A 13439-nucleotide genomic window follows, 5' to 3' on the forward strand; every position below is an offset into this window, starting at 1 on the left:
TGTGAAAATAATAATAGTGCAAGAGTGTCGTGGACTAAGATGGAATTGCAAACAATTTATTCAAAGGAGAAGACGAGGTAATATTGGCCCTTTGTTAGATCAACAAGAAAGCATATGAGAGCCCCTCAAAAATTCTAACACAGTCTTCTCCATACAACGACTCAACGAAAAGAAAAGAATTTCAAAGAAACACACTAAAATATTTTTGGAGTTTTTGTTTTTTCCTGCAGAAAGCAAACTAAAGAAGAACAATGAAAAGAGATAAAAACTATTTACACGGGAGAGCTCCCAACAAGCAACAAAAAGAAGAAACATAAATCTTTTTGAGTTTCCTTTGAATACTATGAACTAACTAAACGAGAAATAAAAACCGAAAATAAGCAAGAAATATTTTTGGATTTTCAAAGTTTTTCAAACACACAAAAGAAAGGCAAAAAATAATCTAAGCATGGATATACAATGAAAATAATGAACACTGACAACTGAATGAATGTGTGATGCATGAATGTAATGTCGGTGAGAATACGTACCCCCCCCCAAGCTTAGACTTTTGGCTTAACTTGGTAATCACCACAACTGGTCAGGATAATACTCGTAATGATAGTTCGTGGAGGCGTTCTGTGCCGCCTCCTCAGCAAGACAGGTAGCCTCTACTGCCGTGTTGTACTCATGCACCTCGTCCTCATAGAAAAAGTGCCTCTGTTTGTTTTGAAAATCAAAGAGGATAGGCACAGGAAAAATAACAGGGACACATGGTATTTATCAAATATCAGGTTATTTTCATATTTGTGAGTCACATACTTAATAGACTCATGGTGTTTCATCGCCTCAAAATCTAAATACTTATGAGGAAATATGGGGCCATTGGGTCTGGGAGAGACCCCAAGTATTGCAACTACGCGGGAGGCATAAATTCCTCCATATAAATCACAATTCCAGCATTTCGGTTCAACAGGCGTGCAACAATTGCCCCAAGGTTATAATGTCTACTGCCAGTTAAGGCAGCGTGAATAATGCTCAAATCATGAGCACAAAGTGCACTACAATCATGCTTACCAACAATTCACATCCCATTAAAAATAGCAAAGTATAGAATAGATGGAAAATGAATACTTCTTATTCTAGCTTGTGTCACACCTCTATCTTCACCACTACAAAGACCACTAAGAAACATATCAAAATCTAATTTCTGCTGTGCGGTGTTATTTGTGAAGTGCATTGGGATACACCTAAAAGAGGAGAGGATGATGCAGTAGCGTAGAGATAAGTATTTCCCTCGGTTAAGAACTAAGGTTATCAATACAGTAGGAGAACCACGCAACACCTCGTTAGCAGCACCTGCACACAAACAACAAATCCTTGCAACCTCGTTTGAGACCCGCCTTTGGAAATGAAAGAGTTGGATTTAGAAGCACCTCGTGGCGGCGTTTGCGAGGAACCAGCGTATTTGGTAAGCAGGAAGCCAATTCCTCGATACCATCGCTCCGAGTCTTGCGCCTAGCTTTGTGCTGTTGTTTCTTCAAAATAAAGTGGGGATCCAAGTAAGCAAGAGGGTGAGAAAACCTTACTTTCTGGGTCACCTGCCGTGTTTGTTGTCTTGGCAAGTGCTTTGAGTCGGAGGCAATGATATTTACCTTTGCAGCTTTTGCCTGGCTAGTCTCTCCATCATCCCGAGAGGAATTAGCGTCAATAAGTTGCATAAACAAAAAGCCAAGGGAATCAAGTTCTACCTCTGACTCATCATCCAGGGTGAATAAGTCTATTGCATCCAACTTCTTTCCTTTGGTCTTCTTTGGAGCCTTGTTTTTGGTTCTGGCCTTCTTTGTAAGACAGCGTTTGATGCTTTCTGGTCCAGACTTAAATGAAAAGCCTCTTCCCTTATCTGTTGCGTCTCAGCCTCCAAGGCGGCTCGCTCCGTGGCCATCCTGACATTTTCTGCCTCAAGATCCTCTCGAGCTTTAGTCACCTTGTCGCGTAGCTTTGCAACATCCACTTTATGTTGTACCTGATTCGCCAGAGTCACCTCCACGGCTAACAAAGTCGCCAAAGCATCCAAGAGTTCGGATAGGACTTGAGCCGGCGGACGTGCAGAGCCGTTCGCTCCAACCGTTGCAGCAACACTTGAGCCGGACGTCATGGCCGCAATAGTTAAAGATTGTAACACTGGTTGTGTGCCAACCATGAAAATTGCAGCCCTGCTTGGCGGCTCATAGGGCTCCGGAATACTGTCACCATCGGAATAGCCCCCAAGCCCACCGTCTTGCAGTTGATAGATTGATTCGGTTTTGCCGGTTGAGGAGTCATCAGCTGAATAGATGGTTGTCTCTCCACCAGACATAGAACCTTCCTCAAGCCCCGCCCCATGAACAAAGCCAACAAAAGCGTGCTTCCGGGCGGGTTGGACCTTGACGGGTCATGCGCGCCGGGCTGTCTCAATGATGTTGGTGCAAGCGTCCGGTTCAGGCTCTGACTCGCCGACCTTGCCGATGAAGATGTGAATTTCGCCAAAGGGGACCCGATACCCGTACTAAATTGAGTCGGCCTCGGGACCCCAGCCAGCGTTATCGATGTAGATCTTGCTACGGCGACTCTTGGTCATCCGGCCCATGGCGTATCCCTTGATCCCTGAGAAGCTGCCATTCAAGAACTCGAAACCACCGTGCTCAGGCCCCACGGTGGGTGCCAACTGTTGTGGTTTTGTCACGGCAGATGCCCTAGTGAAAGGACTTAGGTGTGGAGCCATCAGAACATAGGTTAGCTCGAAGGGGTTGAACGGGACAAAGGACACAAGAGTTTACCCAGGTTCGGCCCCTCACGACGAGGTAAAAGCCTATGTCCTGCTTCTAGTTGTATTGCTTGAGTTTCGATTATAAGGGAGCGAATACGCCTGAACTAGCTTTCAATCGATTGTTTCTTGAGTTAACTCGCCGTCGGGTCTTGCCTTTATATACACAGGTCGAGACCTGAGGCTTACAGAGTCCTAGCCGGATCACGCAACGCGACCGGCTCGGTTCCTAACTTGTTCTATCTTGCAAGGGAAGTCAACATCGGGTGGCTCATACGCCGGTTCATGGGCCATCATCAGGCCCCCCTGTTGATCCGCAATCTTCTTGGGCTTCCTCGAATCATCTTTGTATTAAACCGCCAATGGTGTAACCCAGCCCCAGCATGGCAGGTCACACCTCGGGGTTATATCCTCAACAATATCCCTCTTGGATATTCATCATACTGGGACCAAATTCATATCTTGTGTAAATTACCATTACTATTATGAACTCTCAAAAAGATATAAGTGAAGTATGAGAATTCATTTATTTCTTTAAAATATAATCACCGCCATGCTAGAGAAGATATAAGTGAAGCGCGAGAGCAACTGCCTAGTTCAAAAGATATAAGTGAAGCACATAGAGTATTCTAACAAATCACGAATAATGTGTGTCTCTCTCAAAAAGGTGTGTTCAGCAAAGATGATTGTGACAAAATAAAAAGCAAACAAAGCAAAGACTCATATAATACACGATGCTCCAAGCAAAACTCATATCATGTGATGAATAAAAATATAGCTCCAAGTAATATTACGGATGGTCGGTAGAATAAAGAGGGGATGCCTTTCGGGGCATCCCCAAGCTTAATTTCTTGGGAGTCCTTGAATATTACCTGGGGGTCCCTCAGGCATTCCCAAGTTTAGGCTCTTGTCGCTCCTTATTCCTTCATCCATCGTGATCTCACTCAAAACTTTAGCACGCAAAATTCAACAAAACCTCGTGAGATCCATTAGTATAATAGCACAAATCACTACTTTAGGTACTGTTGCAAACCCATTCATATTTTATTATTGCATTATGCCTACTGTATTCTTACTTCACCATGGCTTATACCCCCTGATATAATCCATAGATTCATCAAAACAAGCGACCAACGCAACGAAAACAGAATCTGTCAAAAACAGAATAGTCTGTAGCAATTTGAACAATGACCATACTTCTGTAAATCCAAAATTCTGAAACATTAGGAAAACATCGGAAATTTGTATATCAATCATGTTTAAAAAATTCAGAATTTTATCACGCTCCAGCAAATTTTTAACAATTCTTCTACTGGACACAAAAGTTTCTGTTTTTGCACAGAATCAAAGCAACTATCATCCAAATCATCCCAAAGGATTTACTTGGCACAAACACTAATAAAAACACAAAACAAAACCATAACAGTAGCATAATTGTGTTAACAAGAAAACTAGGAAAAGATAACAGTTGGATTGTCTCCCAATAAGCTCTTTCTTTATAGCCATTAAAATAGGCTTGAGATTTCAACGATGCTCACACGAAAGATAATAATTGAAACAGAAAGAGAGCATCATAAAACATGTGACGAACATATTTAAGTCTAACATACTTCCTATGCATAGGAATTTTATAAGCAAACAGATTATTAAGACAAGAAATATCTAGCATATGCAAGGGACAGGAGTAAAACATTGACAATCTTAACATAACAAGAGGTAATTTAGTAACATGAGAATTTCTACAACCATATTTTCCTCTCTCATAATAATTACATGTAGGATCATAATCAAACTCAACAATATAGCTATCATATAAAAATTTCTCTTCATGATCCACATGCATAAAAGTTTTATAATCTTCCAAGATAGTGGGATTAACATCAACTAAAGTCATGACATCTCCAAACCCACCTTTATCAAAAATTTCATAAGATTGAACACACTCTCCAAATATGTGGGATTATTTTTACCTAAAGTTGACGCTCTTCCAAACCCACTTTCAATATTATTGCAAACATATTCATCATGAGGCTTAAATAAATTTTCAAGATCATAACAATCATTATCACCCCAATCATGATCATTGCAATAAGTAGTATACATAACAAAATGATCATCCCTAAGCTTGTAGCTTTGCATATCATCAACATAATTTACATTAATAGAATTTATAGTGACATCATTGCAATCATGCTTTTCATTCAAGAAGCTATCATGAATAAATTTATACATCTCTACTTTCAACACTTCATCACAATTTTCAGATTCATGATTTTCAAGCAAAACTTCATAGAGATAATCAAGTGCACTCAACTCACTGGCAATTGGCAATATAATTAGATATTTTGAAAAGATTAGAAAGTGGATGATGATCCATATGTCTTTACTTTTCTATTTTTGAGTGTTGACATGAAGGCAAAAAGCAAGCAAACCAGCAAACAAAAATATTTTTGTGAAGATGTCTTAGAAGTGGCGGAGATGAAAACGAGAGGCAAATAGCAATAATGTAAATGCAAGGAGATGAAAGTTTATGCATAGGTACTTGATAGATGTTGATGATGTCTCCCCAACAACGGCACCAGTAATTCTTCCTACTACTTGTGATCTGCAAGGACTGCATCTACAGAGTCCTCCATGACGAGCAAACCCCATGTCAATGACGACAACTCCATGATGGCATCTGCAAGGACTGCATCTACAAAGACCTCAAGACTTCAAGACTCGAGACAAGATTTCAATATACCTCTAGGCGGAGAATGTGTAAGAAGCGTATATGGTGCGCCCAATACTCAGTGATTCCGGAGAAGCGTCGTGATATCATGCGGAAAGCTCCACCCATGCTCAAAGAGACGGAAGAATACTTCATGCCCGGAAGCTTACCTATGCAACCACAAGTCACTATGGGCTCTGGCTTGGTTGACCTTAGATGTGAATCTGGCTGGGACGGTGCCAGCAGATGTAGTACTACGATAGGATTGGATGGGCACCGGATAGTGGTCAGAGGAACTCTTCGGAAGACCATGTTTCGATCATCCTGTTCTCAAACATTCTAAGTGCGAGAATGAAAAGGGAGGGATCGAATCTTGTGGGTAAAGTGTACAAACCTCTACAATGGGTTAAAACCTAATCGATTAGCCGTGTCCCCGGTTACGGACAATTTGAGCCTCTGGACTTGGATCTATCTCGGAACTCTCAACACCAGATCAAAAACTTAACTATGGGCAACTTATCGATATTATGGGTTATGAGACATCGGTTGGCGGAAACAGGTAGGTATCTGCTTTGTAGTAGAGATTCCTGGACTATTCTTTGTTGTAGGGAAAATAAAAGCAGCTTTTACGCAAACAAAACTCAAACACAAAGCCATATAGTCTTATTGCATATAGAATAGTTTATCATCTGCTTTATCATATTGTGATCTTGCCGGTACATTCAATGTACTGACCTACACAGCTGCAATGTATCATGTTGCAGGATTTCTTCGATGAGTAAGAGTTACGATACAGGGTTACAGTCTACACTCAACTTGTCGCTGGCGTTCATAGGACTCCACACCTGATTATTTGTTTCCGCTGAGACTTATGATGTATATATATCAGTTTTACGTTATTTATACATTAGATTGCACTTTGATATATACATTGATGTACTGTGTGTCCCAGCATACTGATCCAGGGATGGCACGGATACACAGAGGCTTGACCGTTTGAGGTCAGGTCGCTACACGGAACTTGGGAAGGAGCACTTTTGCCCTCCGGCGGAGCGATTCCACCGGGGGAACTTCCCTCCCGGAGGGTGAAATCGAAACCATCATCATCACCAACAACCCTCTCATCTTTGGGAGGCCAATTGATGCAGCTTGAACTACGTCGATATTTCCCTAAAGAGAAACTGATGATGCAGCACAACTACGGTAGGTATTTCCCTCAGTGATGAGACCATGGTTATCGAACTAGTAGGAGAACCACGCAACACCACATAAACAACTCCTGCACACAAAGAACAAATACTTGCACCCCGACGTAAGTGAGGGGTTGTCAATCCCTCACGGGTAAAAAGATAGGTAAAATTGTAGTAGATTGGATAAATAGATCTCACGGAACGCGAGATAAAATAAATAAATAAAAATTGCTGCAAGGTATTTTTGTATTTTTGGATCAATAGATCTAAAAATAAAATCAAATAAAAAAAGATCGCGAAGGAAAATATAATAAAGAAGAGACCCGGGGGCCGTAGATTTCACTAGTGGCTTCTCTCGAGAAAAATAGCATAAGGTGGGTAAACAAATTACTATTCGATAATTGATAGAACTTCAAATAATCATGACTATCACTCCACACATCGACCGCTATCCTAGTGTATCAAGTTTATGAAGAAACGGAGTAATGCAATAAGAACGATGACATGATGTAGACAAGATCTATTTATGTAGAAATAAACCTCATCTTTTTATCCTTAATAGCAACTAGATGACTCGTTGCGCCAATGGCGCAATGGCCGAGAGGGAACCAAGTATTATGAGAATATTTAGACACTCAAGTCAAAAACCAAATGTGGCCAACACTACCACGTCCTCTGCTTGGAAGTCGCCTTTTCTCACCGGATCTAATATAGATACAAGATTCTTCAAGAGCAAATTTCAGAGAAAATATAAAGCATGGAAGGCTTTAAGTTGTACTATTGAGACCATACCACCATATCTTCATTTAGTTTCTTTGAAAATCTAAAGGTCTAAGAGGATGGTACATGTGAGAAGTTGTGAATCCACAACAAAAAACTAAACTAACTTCCAAACAAACATTTCAAGTTTGGAAGCCACAAAGAAGCAGCCCAGATCTCTCGTTGTAGTGCAAGTACATATCCTTAATCCTGCATCCACAACCCATAATTTTTCAACACCTAAATCCATGAAATCCAACCGAAGGAAATCATGGCAGAAACATGCGCCGTGGCTTACGTCTCCGAGAAGGACTTCTTGGCATTCTTGTGCAGGTTGAACACAACAATCCTCGCTGCGAGCTGCAGAAAAACCACATAGGCACCTTTCTTCACCTTGCCCTTGGGGAGGGGGGCAACACTTGCAGCGCCGCGACAAATATATCTTTTCTGTCCCTCTATCCCTGCTATTTGAAAACAAGGATCTCCACTGATAGAACCAGAATAAGGACAATAAACAAAGTGTACCCGGCAGTTCAGGCTTTACCCCAACAAGAACAGACCATGGTCAATTCACACAAGCATGAAAAAGCAGGCAAAGCACACCATGATACACACAACCACAAAATATGAATGTCATGAGGCAAACGAAAACACAACGTCGGGCCAAACCCAGAATATAAACACGATCAATGAAGCAAGAATAATGACAATACATAGGTCACACAATAAATGCAATTTCCAGAAAAAAGGAAAGGAAGAAACCCTGATAAGCAGAAGAAAGAAGAAGAAAACTTGATCAACAGAAGAGAGAAAAGGGGACCTCCAAGAACATACAACGTAAAAAAGAAAATAAAAGAAGTAACCAGCCCACATGCATTGCACTAAACAACTCATTATTATTAGGACCTGTGTGCATACCCAAACTTCTTAAGATTATTTGTAGAGCAGAAATTTTGAAACGACCCAGAAAAATGTAGTAAGAAATAAAATACAGGAACTACAAAAACTAACTAATCCAGGTGGTCTATGCACCACAAATCAGGAATCCTACAATTACACTACTATAAACATATGTCTACTGCATTCCAAGTGCTCATATATTGCATCCTTCTTTTTAATATGAAATCCATCATCCTAACACATATCTCGTGCTTTATTTTTCTCTAGCAAAACATGAGGCGATAAACGGTTCAGTTCTATGTACATACTTCGATATCCAGGAAGTGACTACTTCCATGTTAGAAAATCACGTAAAGACATGGGTTTGACATAATTTATAACCACTTGATAAAAAAGGGCATCCAACAATTATGGTACCATAAAAATCCATCATGATGAACCCAATTGACTATCCCATCAGCATGCAGAAAGGGACACTAACAACAATAAGTACCTTATAATAAATCAATGATGCTACTCGACAACCACATTTCTGTAGAAACTTAATTAGAAATACATTTAACTATAAAATGTCAGTGACAATGGAATACTACCTTCAGTATGCTTACCACCAAAGTCGCCAAGAATATTTTGAGGAAAAATGTTGGTCTATAAAATGTTAAACTGAAATTTGATTGGAATCCATTTGCAGAACAAAAGCGAATCTCAGTTAATTCCTTTGTTGATAAACAAGAGATTGTATTTAAGCAATAGCAAAGAAGTGAAAAGAAAACTCATATATTACTTCCTCCTTGAAAGGAAACAAATTAGCCTCTGGATTTGGCCGCCAGCACCAAAGAAAGAGAAAAAATACAGAAGGAAGAAAACAGTAGAAAATCGAAACAAACGAAAGCTTACAATAGGAAGCAGAAAGAGGCCATTCCAGAACACAACTGAATAAGTGAATATTAGAGCACCACTTGTTAGAATTACCATACTGATTCATGTTTGGGTAGGCTTCAGAACCACCGCCACTATTATGCCAAGTAAGATAAAATAACATTCAGATGTGCTTTAGTTAATATGCATACTTGACTTGAAAGTAACTAACTTGTAATTTCATAACAAAGTTAAATGTTAGAGTACCACTTCAAGCAGCACAAAAGAAAACAAATCACGAAAGGGCACCACGCCGAGCTCCAGAAGAAATCCCTCCGCAACACCCGACAGGCACCGTCCCCTAGTAGTTCATGCTCTACCCAGCAAGAACTTGGCTATTTTCAACATAACAATGTAACTATGTTATGGTAGTTCATGTTATATTTATTACTTTGACTAAATTACTGATCGAATTTGAGAGTGCAGCATGAGATGTATACTATCCTCAGCTCACCACAACACTACCATATGACTAAAAAATCGGCGCTGGTTCTAACATTTGCATATAATTTACAAAATGATGATACTCAAACCAATCATGACCAGTGAAGAAAAAATACAAAGAAGGAAAATGAGTATGGATGGCCTTATACCTTATTATGTTCAACACCAATCTGGTGAGGCAGTGGTTAGCATGCAAGGAAGGAAGCGGGAGGCAACAAGCTACTGTGGCCGGAGCTGTGTCGCGGGGGACAAAGAGCAGTGGATAGGAGGGCGACGATGCAGCAAACGAGGCAGGGAGGTGGCGAGCAGTGGCCGTCCTCCCCTCCCCCTCGACCGGTGGCCCTAACCCATCACCTGACTCGCTGCTCCTTCCCCCACCTTCGTCCTCCTCACCCTCCCCGCTCCTCAACACCCACAGTAAAACCACGCTGCCCATGCTCTTGAATTGACAGTTACATGTGCCCGGCTGGACAAAAATGATGGCACTCAACAAGCAGAATCCAGAATTAGAACCACATTTAACTGAAGAAAGCCGTGATAATGGAGCACTAACACCTTACAAACATGGATATGAACCAATGGCATATGAGTACTCAATAAAGCAGGAAACGGGCCAGGAGGATATCTATAAAGATAGGCATTCATAACATTGGGAATAAATTGCTGCGTAATGATTGGATTTAATTACCTGAATAAAAATTAATCAGATGCTACCTAGTGCTTTCGGTGATGGGTATCAAGCATCGACAATAATTGAGTTAAAGTGCACTAAAACTAATCTTTGGGAGCAGAACTTTGGTGATCTGAATATGTAACATAGTATGATGATGGTTGTGTTGTTCCGGTCAATAGCATCACCTAAATAGTATGTTTCCCTGTGCAAACCCAGAAGCTAAAGAAACTACATTACATTACATAGAACTGACATTTTTTAGTACATAACAATGGTTCAAAAATTGCATGTTCAACAAAGCGTATACATTTGTTTAGATTCATAAAGCCAAAAAATATATATACGGAATTAACATTACTATATTACTTTTTTACCAATTAACATATTAGGAGGTACACTCAGTCAGCCACTATTGACATCAACATTCGCTATCTGATAATTAATTTGATAAGAACCAACTCTGAAACAGTCAGCCGGTGAAAACTCCGAAACAGTATTGAATCTAAAATAGTCAACAGTATTAAAAATGAGTCACTTCACATCAACAGCCAACTCTGAAACTAATTAGCAATGGTCACTATTTAAATCAACAGTCACTATTTACATTAGTATATTACCATCTGATTAGCAATTAACATCAAAAGTCAGTTACCACTAAAGTCTAAAACACTCAGACTATGACACAGGAGAGTTTCACTCAATCCCTTGGTTGATACAAAAAACTGCAGATAGTAGCCAAGTATTGCACAGAAAGGGCAAAAAAGTACCAACTCTTCCATGAACGCAAGAAGATGTCACGAATGGATTATCTAGGTAATCTGACTCCCTGACGGCAACATCAAATAGGAGAAGAAGAACCATCATCTTCTAAGAAATTAAGAAAATGATGTCATATCAGAAATGGCATAAACGCCAACTCAAATAGTTAATTCACGAGGAACACATAAGATTAAAGAATGAATTATTATTCCTTGATGGTAGACAAAGCAAACTTCTTTATTGTCACTGCAATCAAATAATATACAAAACTGCCAGGCTAATTCTGTACTTCTGTTGTTGGCAATCCATCCATGATTAGATTAATTAGTAGAAAATAGTCAATGGAGTTAGTGAGTGAGGCTCACTGACCATCCCAACTGGAACTCTTGTGCTCTCTTAGCGGACTCAACATCAGCTGTGGAGTTTGAGACAGGCTCGTACCATATCACATCCAACAACATCCCCACCTCTGCATTCTGCTCTGCCTGCATAATATTAATGCATAGAAACTCAATCGTTTATTGTTCATTTCAAACTATATTGCAACTTCAGGCCCAAGGGAAAACCACATCAATTTTCAAAGAGCAAAACCTGAACTAAACCAATATATAGGATGTTCCGACTTCTGACCGACCTTGTACTTCTTCCTGTAGATGTCTGAAACCGTGGCATGAGCGAGGATCATGTTGTGAGTGACAATGTAGGGCTCAGTGCCGGAGCTCCCTTGTTTGCAGTAGAGGTGGCGGAGCACAGAGCAGCGACCCGACGCGTGGATCCCACTGTCGTAGCCCTGCACCGCCAGTGTGTGGCTCGTTGAAGGTGATCCAATGCTTCACCCTGTCCCCAGACGCCTTGAAACACGTCTCTGCATACGCCGCGCAGTCGTTGCTGCATCTATAATTTGCATGTTTTGGTTGTTTGACCACCATTGCAGGACCCAAGAAAAGTTGCTCCAAATCAAGGTGCCTACGGTACATACATTATCTGCCTGTCAAGCAGCCCACTGTACTTGTCTTCCAGGGCCTGGGAAAGGTCCCAGTGGTAGAGGGTAACATATGGCTCAATCCCTGGAAAAATGATAATTCTAGTTCACATTGTTAGTGAGCTCATAACTAATTTGGATTTAACAGTTATTTTCGATAAAACTTCAACACTGGTCAACAATGTTTTGATCTTTAGAGTGTACAAAAGTTCACCTTTTGCTAGGAGTGCATCAATGACCTTGTTGTAGTGGTCGATGCCTGCCTGGTTGACCTCACCGGTGCCATCTGGACATCAAGCAAAACACACAAGGCTATTACTATTAGTGTGCTGATATATATGTTGATTTAATTCTCCATAATTGGACAACCCTGTCTATCAGTCAAATTATTAAGGGGCGCACAAAATTTGTACTGATAATGCATACTTGGGATAATCCGAGACCATGCAATTGAGAATTTGTAGGCATCCAATCCCATATCTGCCATGAGTTGAATGTCCTCCTGAAATAGTTAGTTGTTTCAAGGGCCATGAGTATATTTTACAACGTGCGCATAATTAACTGCTCATGTTCATATTCGACGACACATCCAAGAATCATAGCAAAAATGGGCTAATTAAGAACAAAGAAATGCAAACGAGGCACGTACCTGACTGAGAGGGCTGAAGATTTGCGAGGCTGCTCCCCTTCTCCAGATCGAGGCCACACTCCTGGCCTCTCCTTCTCCAGATCGAGGCCATGCTCACCGCCGGTTGACCACGAGCTCCGCCGAATCGGTGATGGCAGAGAAGGAGGACTGGGGGCGAGGCCCTGGATGCGGCATCAGGGGAGGAGGCGGGGGTCGCGGGGAGAGGGTGAGGGCGAGGCCCAGGAGGTGGCGGCAGCAGGGGAGGAGGCGGGGGTCGCGGGGAGGAGGTGGCGGCGACAGGAGAGGAGGCGGGGGGGACGCGGGTTAGGTCGCTCTCGCGCGGGGGCGGGCGACGGCCAGGTTTCTCCATCGCAGCGGGTGACTTTTATACTCTGTACGTGTTTGTACATGAAATTACTAAGATGCCCTCGGTGAGGAACGAAAATTACAGGCGGTGGCAGCAGCAATTTAAAGGTGACGTGGCTGGCTTCGATGTGCCTATGAGTTCTTCAGGGTTTATATGTTCAATGATACATACGTGTAGGTTCCCCTTTTTTCACTAGGATCAAGCACCATAAGATCGAACCCATCACAAAGACCCTTCATGGTGTCCTGGACTAGGGGGTACTCACCACGTCGTCTCTCGACCTGTGGGTTGGGCCGAGGACCCACATGGCGGTTCACTATTGGG

The 13439-nt window shown here is 41.4% G+C and overlaps 1 pseudogene; it reads right to left on the reverse strand.

Moving 5' to 3' along the window:
• Positions 1–7325: 7325 nt before the first annotated feature.
• On the reverse strand, positions 7326–13091 carry LOC119330277 (annotated as a pseudogene).
• Between the last annotated feature and the right edge of the window lie 348 nt (positions 13092–13439).

This window comes from Triticum dicoccoides, chromosome 7A (genome assembly GCF_002162155.2).
Source record: "Triticum dicoccoides isolate Atlit2015 ecotype Zavitan chromosome 7A, WEW_v2.0, whole genome shotgun sequence".
In the NCBI taxonomy this organism is placed as follows: Eukaryota; Viridiplantae; Streptophyta; class Magnoliopsida; order Poales; family Poaceae; genus Triticum; species Triticum dicoccoides.